Source organism: Sinocyclocheilus rhinocerous, unplaced genomic scaffold (assembly GCF_001515625.1).
Source record: "Sinocyclocheilus rhinocerous isolate Xijiao unplaced genomic scaffold, SAMN03320098_v1.1 scaffold576, whole genome shotgun sequence".
NCBI classification, from domain to species: Eukaryota; Metazoa; Chordata; class Actinopteri; order Cypriniformes; family Cyprinidae; genus Sinocyclocheilus; species Sinocyclocheilus rhinocerous.
Genome location: NW_015662167.1, coordinates 3,229,307 through 3,239,385, shown reverse-complemented (window position 1 = coordinate 3,239,385; position 10,079 = coordinate 3,229,307). Strand labels below are relative to the sequence as shown.

Sequence of the window (10,079 nt, the reverse complement as noted above, 5' to 3'; positions counted from 1 at the left end):
TGATGAACAAAGTTCAAAAGAACAGCATTTATTTGAAATTGAAATCTTTTGTAACATTACTATCACTTTATCAATTTAATGCATCCTTGCTGAATAAAAATATAAAATTCATTCAAAAATAAATTCTTACTGACCCCAAACTTTTTTAAAAGTAGTGTATATTTTTGCTAATTTACAGGTTAGTTTTTATTTTTCACTTTAGTAGCTTGAAAGAAAGCAGTGATATAGCTGGTCATGTGATTTGTTTCTCATAGACGAATGTGCGACCATCTTTGGGTTGAAAGCTAACACACAGGAAACTCTTTTTTTTTACAGCACTGCTATTTACTTCCCTTTTTCTTATGGGTGAATGTGAAAAAGTGAGAGAAGGACTATAATAAAGTATATATATATATATATTATTCTATTTATAGGCGCCTTTCAAAACACTCAAGCATACCTTACAAATTTAAGCACAAAAATACAACAAACAATATTTAGAAAAGTCATAATAATTTTAATAATCATGTCAATATAATCCTAATATTACAATGAATCAGTCAACTTAATCTACACATGTATAAATTATAAATATATAAATAAATATACTATATATAAATAAGAATATATGATACAGTCCTCTTTGGCAGGGAAACTAGTCCAGTTCAAATAGGGCTTTGGCTTGTGTTTATTACTTGGTTGATTAATATTGTACATGTGTGCGTGTATGAAAACAAATAAACAAATGAAGGATATGATGAAACAAGCCACGGCTCCTGTATGACATATGTGGCTAGACGCTGTCACCATTCAGACTGAAAAACTGCTCCTGTTTATTTTCACTGTGTGCATTCTTGTTATGATGATACAGTGGAACAAACTCTAGTGTAAATCTTGACCCTGATGCATACAAAAAACATCAGAAAAACCCGTTTCAAACCGACACACAAACAACCAGAAAATCTGCATTCTTTCACGTCTCCTCCTTCAAAAATTAACTTGACTACATCATTTTGGGTTCTTGACAATCAAGTAACGGCCCATCATAAAAGCCCAGTGAACTAGAAAATCAGCATGGGGTTAGTTAGGTCCAGATCATGTGAGAGGGACGGTTGGTTTGGTTTCATGAAGCATTTGCCATCACACCATGTGCTGGGCCCTTCTCCCTAGTGACCAGAGAAGGTGTCTGCACTGAATAACCACTGACAAGCCCAGGATTGAGACGAAGGCTGAGAGGTTAATTGAGTCTCTGTGCTGTGCCTTCCTCTGTGTAATTTACTGTGATTAATGCAGCAAGGTTACTGTCAGACTCATTTTTACAAATTGGCCAATGTGCAGTAATTAACTGCAGTTCTGCGAAGTAGCTGCAAATATGGCTTCACCAAAACATATTCTTATACTGTTAATGCCATTTAAAAGGAGACACTTTTTTAATGGTGTTCCTGTTCCACGTGATTATATTGAGGAATGCTAAAATGCGTATTTAATTACTTATAAAGAGCATTACAAGCTCTTCAAAAATATGCTTTAGCCATGTATGTTTCTGGAGAGCTTGTACAATACACCTTATATAACCCAGAAATTTGCTGGAAGATCAACTGTCACACAAATAAATGCAATTATGTATGACATATTCCTTAGATATAAACAAGCTACACTCGGAGCATCTCCTGAGTAAAGAGAGACATGCAATTCTATACATATTTCAGTTACTTTAACAGAACAGTTTATCCAAAAATAAATAAATAAATAAACTGAGCATTACATCACTTGCTCACCAATGAATAATCTGCATTGAGTCCAAAATATTAGTCTATAACGCTTCCGTAACTCCATCCCGTTGTCCTCTCACATAAAAGTCCACCGACATGTTCGTTTAGAATTGTTTTTTCATGTAAACTGTGCTTGATCTGTGCATATTTCTCTACTAAATCAGACAAGACAAATTTTTTTTTCTACTGGAGGAAGCAATGTTATGGATAGAGGACTAGTATTTTAGCAATGGTTTGAAGTTAAAAACAATAATAATAATCAAGGTCACCGTACATCATTAACAAGACAGTCACAATATTTAAGTAAAAAACAATAAAGACAATAAGATACAATACAATTAAATACACAATGCAGTTGTGATCAAAGGGAGTACGCTATGCTGAACAGGTTTTGAGTTTGGATTTAAAACATCAGATTAATTTGTTTATTACAAACACACAGCCTTTCACTTCACAAGATGTTAACTGATGGACTGGAGTCATGTGGATTACTTGTGGATTATTGTAATGTTTTTATCAGCTTTTAGGACTCTCATTCTGACGGCACCCATTCACTGCAGAGGATCCAGTGGTGAGCAAGTGATGTAATGCTAAATTTCTCCAAATGTGTTCTGATGAAGAAGCAAACTCATCTATGTACTGTACATCTTGGATGGCCTGAGGGTAAGAACATTTTCATTTTTGGGTAAATTATTACTTTAATTTGAAAGCCTGTGTGAGTGGAAATTAAAATACACAGTTATCACAGTTTATTAAATCAGCTCCAAGTTCTCTACTAAATCAGACAAGACAAATTTTTTTTTCTACTGGAGGAAGCAATGTTATGGATAGAGGACTAGTATTTTAGCAATGGTTTGAAGTTAAAAACAATAATAATAATCAAGGTCACCGTACATCATTAACAAGACAGTCACAATATTTAAGTAAAAAACAATAAAGACAATAAGATACAATACAATTAAATACACAATGCAGTTGTGATCAAAGGGAGTACGCTATGCTGAACAGGTTTTGAGTTTGGATTTAAAACATCAGATTAATTTGTTTATTACAAACACACAGCCTTTCACTTCACAAGATGTTAACTGATGGACTGGAGTCATGTGGATTACTTGTGGATTATTGTAATGTTTTTATCAGCTTTTAGGACTCTCATTCTGACGGCACCCATTCACTGCAGAGGATCCAGTGGTGAGCAAGTGATGTAATGCTAAATTTCTCCAAATGTGTTCTGATGAAGAAGCAAACTCATCTATGTACTGTACATCTTGGATGGCCTGAGGGTAAGAACATTTTCATTTTTGGGTAAATTATTACTTTAATTTGAAAGCCTGTGTGTGAGTGGAAATTTAAATACACAGTTATCACAGTTTATTAAATCAGCTCCAAGTTTGCAAAGGGAATAAAAATGGCTTTGCATGGAATTTTGTGGCTTATTATTAGTGATAGAGAAGGGGGAATTACATGTTGCAGGGCAAACTCAAACCCTCATTACCTACATGAACACCATGGCAATCATGTCCAGAGCAAACAAAATAGGTAACACACTGTTCATCATGTTCTCATCAATAAAACAGACACTTCGCTACTGTTCATTTTTTTCAACCAAAACATCATGTTTTTGTTGAAAACATTGGGCTAATTAAGCATCCTCGGGTGCTAACTTTGTTCTGTTTTATTATTGTCATTTCATTATTATATATTATCATGTGCGTGCTTCACATGATGTGCCAACTACAGCTACAGTAAAAAAAAACAAGCAAGTCTTAAAAGAAATAATAGAGAATGGCATGATTAGAAAAGACTTCAGGTACAATTTGTGAGATGGAAGACAGGAGGAAGTTGGAGTGTGAAAATATTTTTCAGATATGTGAGAGTAAATGCAAGCCGTATAAGACAGTAAAATGTAGGAGGATTAAGAGGTAGTGACGGCTGTATCTTTTCTGCTGGAGGGCCGGCACCAACCTCACCATAACCTGACTGAGACAGCAGCCGTTGAAATTTTCCACTGGAACTTTCTCTGGCAGCTCAAACTTTACTTCAATGAAAATCTCCAAAGGCACACAGATCACAGAAGACTCATCAAAAAAGCCTTCCTGCCTAACAATGTGATTTCCAGAGCGAATGTTTCAAGTTTCACGTTAGTCTTCTCCTGTCCGCTTCTTGTCAACATTTCTCTTAGCAGCTTCTGTGTCTTGTCAGAAATAGCAGAACGAATGCGACAGAGAAATATTCTAGAAATAAAATGCGTTTTGTTTTGTTCCCCCCCCCCCAAAGGCACCTGTTTAAGTTTTCAAAGCTAAAGTACCTGTGCAAATTCAATTTTGTGTCTACCAAGCCCATACTCTCCTATCATTATCTTTCCCTGATGAATATAAAGAGAGGAATGACAAATGTGTCCCATGGCTGAATAAGTTATGCGTTCTGCAGTTGACTTTAATTTAAAAGTCGAGGTGACAAAATGGAAAAAATTCTGTACTGCGAACCGGCTTGCCTGCGTGTGTATTCTTTTATGATACGGATGGCCGTATTCCCTTGGCAACGAATTCACTGGGCTTATCGCTGGGAGTGTGTGTGCATCAATTTTCCAGTGTGTTCCCTTCAGAGAGATGTGTGCCTGCATAAGATGTGCGCATTTGCCAGCATGCTCATTATAACCTTGTGTCCAAATCTGTGTGCATTCACTCCCAACCTCACTTATTTATTCATTAATTGGCGTATACTTTTATAGTCTTTTTTTTCTTTGGTACAGGGAGAAGATCTTGGCGGCATTTAATGCGGGAGGTCTTTGCTAGAGAAATGGAAACCAGAGAAAACAAACAGGAATCTGCTCAGATTTCCCTCATTGTGACGCTGACCTCATTTCTCTCACTTTGACAATCTAAGAGGCTGTGGACGAGGGAACGGACTAGTCGAAGATAGAAACGGAATTTCTGGCCAGACATGCGAAAGTTTCTCTTCCGTTGAAAAAAGACGAGTAACATGAGTGGCTCGTTCTCACACTAGATTAACTTTAAATCTTTGTAACTTGATGTGAGCGCTTCGGGCAGCATTTATCATTAACACCTGTTAACCAGATTAGCTATTCAGAGTGGGGCGGGTTTGTTTAACAAGGCTATAGTTGCATGTCATCAATTTCAAATTAATCATTCACTTGTGACGAGTGTGACTGAAAAGTTTACTCTAATCAAATGTTGTGCCAAAACGTACAGCGAAATCCGATCCCTGCTGTTTGGGCGAGACTTGTTCACCTGAGCTTTCTACAGTTTGAAACGTTGAAATGTTTTGCTTACAGCTGGCAGAGGCCTTCTCATAGTCAAATAAGAATTCATGTTACGAAATATTTACTGGTGCTTTCTAAAGCAACCATTGTTATTACTCTTACACATCCAAAGGTTTAGTGATTAGAACAAACCCCTAACCCTAAATATTAAAACTTGCCCTTGTTCTGGTGAATAAATGTTACCTATAATTACGGCTGGACAAAATAATTCAATATCAATATGCATCACAATATACAGTATATATTTTGCAATAGCTGTGATATGATTTTTAAACATTTCCAATATTTCAACATACAATACCAGTGTTACCGGGGAAACCAATGTTTCTGCTGCTCCAAAAGCGCCTCCTGCTGGCAGAGAATGAATTAGCATTTTCAAATAAGGCCCTCCAGCAACATGTGTTTTTCTTGATGCTCACTCTTTTTTTCTGTTTTCTGCAGCAACTCTGAGCACCTTTTTTATATTCTTTATCCTGGCTGAATCACTTTTGTTTCAATCTATAAGAATAATCAGCCTATGTTATAGGGCTGAGCAAAAAATATCGATATCTCGATATTAATCGATTCTCATTTTTACGGAACGATATCAATTCTTAAATCCCAAGAATCGATTAGTCTAGCCTGTTTTCAGTTTTCGGAACATTGAAGGGCACTTCCCATTCAATATATCGCAATAAGCATTGTGCTTTGGTACTTTTAATATGAAACAAAGTCTCAGATTTCAAATTCTGTCCATTGTATTGCAGTATTCAAACAATAAATGCCATTTTGGCACTGTTTAATGTGAAGTGACAGATAGCCATTGACAGTGTGGTTGTAAATTTATGTAAAAATGTTACCTCAGGCCTGTATATTAAATATTTATGGGTGTTGGAATAAAATGTCAAAATAGGATATAGCTTACCATTACGAGAGAGTGGGATGTTAAGCTCCTCTTGCGCTCTCATGAGTTCACGTCTTCTGTGCCAGCTCTTTGAGAAAGCCCCGTTAACTGCCCGGCAAACGCCAAATGCTCGGTCTGTGCTGGCCTTTTCCTTTTGTAGGGAATTGGTAATAGCAACATTCAAATTATGTCCAAAGCAGTTAAGCCATGGCCATTTTAACTGCCGTATGGCTGCAACGATATTAGCGCCATTGTCTGTGGTGACACGAAATTTTTCCTTCATCGATGCGCCATTCTTTTACGCTTTCCAAGAGACTTTCTGCTAAATAGTCTGCAGTGTGACTCTCAGGAACGTAAATGGTTCCCAAACAGTTTGATTGTAGAACCCAGTCTTTGTCTATGTAGTGAGCAATAATGGACATGTAAGGTGTCATTGTATTGCTGCTAGACCACATGTCTGTCGTGAGCGCAACATAGTCCGCGCTGATAATGTTTGTCATAACCTCAGATTTCGTACTTCTATGCACCAGCGAATGCAGCAGTAATCAGTGTTTGGTTACATTTTCCCCCACTTTTTGATGCGGCTGAAGAGTGGGGCTCAAAGGTGGCTGCTACTGCTGGATGATGTATTTGGATATGGCTGCGGAGATTAGTGGTCTGTGCGTCTTTCACCTTTACTTTTTTCTTGTAAAGCCTGCAGATAGCCTAGTGGGCATTCATGGCAGTTTTTCTGAGGCTTTTTAAAATATTGTTCCTATCGATATCGGAATTATATCGTATCGACCGAAATTAAGAAATATATTGTGATATAAATTTTGTCCATATCGTCCAGCCCTACCTATAATAGTTGGGTTTGTTGGAGAAAGATGTGCTTTTATTTTTCTAACTGGTCCAATTTACCCTAGAAACCCAGAAAACTCTAGACATAACAAAGAATGCAAAACAGCTTGAAACACCTTAGTAACCCCATAGCAATGCCCTGGTAAACACCCAGATCAACAAATAGCATCCCAGAAACCACATAGAATGCACTAAAACTATTCAGACCCCTTTAGCAACCACATAGCAATGCCCTGGGTAACCACACAGAACACCTGAACTACTCAAAAACCTAGCAGCTGCATAGAATGTACTAAAAAACACTCAGAACATGTTAGTAACCCCATATCAATGCCACCCAGAACAAACAAAAACCACATAAAATGCATTAGAACTACTCCCTTTACTACTAGCAACCACACAGAATGCTCCATCAACACCCTAGTACTCAGAACACCCTAGCAAATAACTCAGAACAGCTTAGCAACTGCAAGGAAACACACTGGCAACCACCCTAGAATCATGTTGATGACTTTTGCATGGGCAAGCACCACTAACATATCTTTAAAGATTGTGAAAAGAACTGCATGACATTTACAGAAACTCATTAACATGCGGAATGAATGGAAGGGAGGCTATCTATGTCTGCGGTCCTGCCAAAGCTCTGGGCTCAGTGCTGTAGACTAGAATAAGCAGCCAACCGCGCCGTGCTTGGCTCTTGAGGGAGAAGGATGAAGGAAATGGAGAATTGTTGTTCCTAATTAATTATGATGAATTTGCTGCTAGATTACGCCAGATAATGCCCATGTCATTACGACATTACAGCCATTTGAGGTTTGAGATGCAGATGCTTTGGTGTTTAGTGTGTTCATGGGTTTCGGTGAGGAGGTGTGTGTGTGTGTGTGTGTGAATGGCTTGTTTTGGCCCTAGGGACTGTGAGTGAAGGGGAAATGGGGGTTAATTAAACAATCAGATGTAAATACATGGGCAGGTGGTCTATTGTGAAACGGAACATGAAAATCCAATCAAATACAATAACAGCTCCCTAATCCATAGCCTGGCATGTGTCACCAAAGAGCAGACACACTTCAGCCTGTTTTCCTGTCTCATTTGTTCTGATGAGGTCCACTTAATTTGTGGCTGGCCAAAAAGCCTATCTGGTTTCAAAAGTACTAATCTACCTGCGAGTGGGCCATCTCGCAGTTAAAATTTTTCCGTGGAGCGTAGGTTCCCTGATGCACTTGGCAATATGCTCCCGATGAAATGTGGCGCATGGCGTGCATTCCAGCCCTGTCCCCGGCACTCCAAAAAGTGGACAAATGTTTGCTGTGTGACGAGCCGCTAAGCCTGCAGAGAATGACACCTCGTTCTTCAGCACCTCACTCTTCTCCTCACCTCACTCTTCTCCATCAAACTCGCTCTCTATCCATCTGGACAAAAGCTACGAAAATGCAAAATGCTTGACCATTCCACTAGCGTTCTCCTTCTGTTCAGACTTGCCCCTTTTGTCTGATTAATACCTTCATGTCTTTCAGAGTGTCCCCTTCCCCTTTTGCCCACTTTAGCCTGAGCTCCAGGCCCCCACCCCTAGACGAGCCATGCTCCTCATTATACTGCCATGTCTGACTATAACACTATTGTCTGATTTTGCTCTATTTCGTTGTCAAAAATAGTTTGAAAAAGTCACAGCTGAGCCGCTGCGCATCGTCATTCAAACACAGCAGTGTTTCATTTATGAATGAACGTGCGTTTTTAAACGAATCTAGTGAGTCAGTGATTTATGATTACCCATTTATAAAGACAGTCACTTGCTTCATTCCTGAATGAATCAGCCGTTTGAATGAATCAATTGAATGAATTATTCAGTAATAAAATCAGTGACTTGCCGCCACCTGCTGGCAGTTTTAGTTTCATTTTTAAAGTATCTTTTCAGTTATTTAAATCATTTAATATTTCTATATTTAAATGTTTATATTTAAAACATTAATCTCAACATGTATTTATGGATTTAATTGTACTCATGCCACCTCTGAGCCTCATTAAGTGTCTGAAAATACACCTACAAGCCACTTTTGTGTTCTTCTGTGCCACCTCTGTACGAATTAATTTAGTTTATACTGATTTCATTTGATTGGTAACTTATTCTTCTTATTCTACTTGTTCTTATTCTGTCGTTTAAATTAGAATTTTTTAAAAGCTTATAAAATATAATTTTTTAAAATTTGACATAAAAGATTACATACTTTTAATAAATTTGCCATTACAAATGCCATTACAAAGGTGAAAACAAAATTCCACTGTAAATCACTTTAAGGAGTCAAATATCACCTCGTAATGGGAAGGCAAATTTTTGATCAAATTTTGGATTATTGATTAGTAGGTGCTCCTGAAATTTTTGGCTGTGCTCCTAAATTTTTCACAAGTACTCCTAACTAGAAAAGTAAGCGTAGAGCCCTGGTCAGTAGGGCTGGGTAAAAAATATCGATATCTCGATATTAATTGATTCTTGTGCTTTGGTACTTTTAATATGAAACAAAGTCTCAGATTTCAAATTCTGTCCATTGTATTGCAATATTCAAACAATAAATGTCGTTTTGGCGCTGTTTAATGTAGAGTGACAGATCTCTGTAGCGCCTCAGTTCAACAGACGCGGCAGCACAAGGCGCACGTGAAGTGATCATCTCCTCCACATTAATACCAGCTTCAGCACAAAATAAACATGACTAAACATCCGAAGGTAAGTTAAAAGAAAGAGTACAACTTTACAATCCGTATCCTGTCTCATGTAATCGCTCAATCAGTGTTTCAGCGCGCAAAGACGTCAATATAACGGCTTGTAAACAATATCACCTAACGTCACATTTACCTCAGAAAAACATATTCGGTGACCATAAACTCATTAGTCAGATAGAAAAATAAACCGTGGAGAGGGGCATTTTGCTAAATATATGCACCATATAACATAGTCATTATAAATGTTACTGTTCTTCAATGTTTAATTTATGTTTGAATAAATCCATCAAGTTTGTATGACAGCCACCATTTAAATGTTTATATTTCAAAAAAACTAATTGAAGTAGAAGTATTATTATGTAGCTAATTGTAACTTTATTATTTTAAAAACTTCATTAAGTGTAATTTTAACAAATCAGTCAATTTTAACCTTCAATATTATAGTAATGTAGTACCAACTGACTCAAAATTTGAGTCAAAATCTGAGAAAATTTGGCATGTACTGTACCTGATATATATCCAAAATAACCGATATTGAATCGAATCAGTAATCGAATCGCAAGCTTGTGACTGAGAATCATGAAATTTGTGTCAAAACCCAGCCCTAATA

General features: G+C 37.3%; 1 protein-coding gene across 1 annotated transcript in view; it reads right to left on the bottom strand.

Moving 5' to 3' along the window:
• LOC107727812 (ephrin type-B receptor 2) overlaps window positions 1-10,079 on the bottom strand; it is a 143,230-nt gene that overhangs the window by 102,688 nt on the left and 30,463 nt on the right. The window lies entirely within an intron of this gene.